The following is a 1,436-nucleotide window of genomic DNA, read 5'->3' on the forward strand; positions in this document are numbered from 1 at the left end:
ACCTCCACCGATATATTCAGAAAATCCAAACCAGGAGTCATTTCGTAATCCGGAAATAAGAACACCTTCGCAACGAATTTCTAGAGTTTCGCCGATTGTAACTAGCCCAGAGAATGTTATAGTTAGACAACCGGGGCAGCAAATCGAGTCGATGGCGACCACCCAACCTCGGAAAAAGCAAACGAGATTCAACTGTCTGTGTTCAGCACTGCAGTGGACTCCTTGTACATGCGATTGCGAGTTGTTTTGTTTCAATTGTTTGGGATTTTTATCGTATATGCTTCTCTGTGCTCCTGGAGTGTACTTATGTTGGGGTTGTAAAAAGATTTGCCCAGATACTTTTGGTGAGTGCTATCCACGAGGCACTAGTCTGATGGAGAGCTATGATGACAGAGACGATAACATTGTGTCGCGTGCTTGGTGGTTCTGTTTTGGACCTTGCTGTTGTTTTTCATGTGATGGAGAAACAGAAGTGTTGCCGTGTAGTGATCCGTGCGTAAAACGTTGCGGCGTTTGTGCAGTTCTCAAGAAAATGACTTGTTATTGCGGAAGTTACAAGATGTGTGACTTTAATTTGAACGTGATGGACGAGCAAGCGTTTGGTTTCATTTGTGACTGCAAAGAAGTAGGTTGTAAGTGTAGCTAAGGTTTTAGTGGAACCAAATGTAGTCTTGCTTTACTACCAGAGCACCTTAGAAATGTTGTATTAAAAAGTTGTCCAGTTTGTAATACCGGTCTCATGCTGAAACTTTCGTTCCGGTCTTGAAACTCAGGTCCACTTTCGTGACATCAGGTTGAATTAAAGGAGTCGGCCGCAGGGTAGAGCGGCCGCAGAATGCCCCCCTTTTGCCCTCGTTTTTGACATTTGATTTTAATTGAAACTTCAAGTACGACCTCTTCTCGTAAGATTCCACCTCCCTTAAGCGGCCACAAATCAAAAACACTAAATTTTTCCCAGTCAAAGCCCTGTAGTTGGACTAATCTCTCGTAAACTACATACCTCCCCTCGATTGCAAGCGTGACCGTCACCACTTCTTGCGATGACTGTTTTTATTGTTCTCTCTGTTTCCTGCATGTGTGGTACCTCGGAGTAAAGGGAATCGATTAGCACATAACTGATAAGTTGTGTGCAATAAAAGTAGAAGTGTCAGAACCCCCTCGGAAGAGGTGTACTGTGGTTCGATTCTCACAAGCGACCACCTCCCCGCTGAGTCTTCGCATTTTGGGTGGTCGCTTACGGGGGGATTCAGTGTACTCGGAAAAGCGATTACACAGTTACTTCTTGTCCTTGCCACGAAGTAAATAACCAGTCTGGGGCGTCAACAAACCAACTACATTTGACTGATTAAGCCACCCGAACGACTTCGGAAATGCTAAAAGTCATGCCTGAAACAAATGACTGCTCACAGGGTAGATGTAGCTAGTCTTCTTTGACA

This window comes from Porites lutea, chromosome 1, assembly GCF_958299795.1.
Source record: "Porites lutea chromosome 1, jaPorLute2.1, whole genome shotgun sequence".
In the NCBI taxonomy this organism is placed as follows: domain Eukaryota; kingdom Metazoa; phylum Cnidaria; class Anthozoa; order Scleractinia; family Poritidae; genus Porites; species Porites lutea.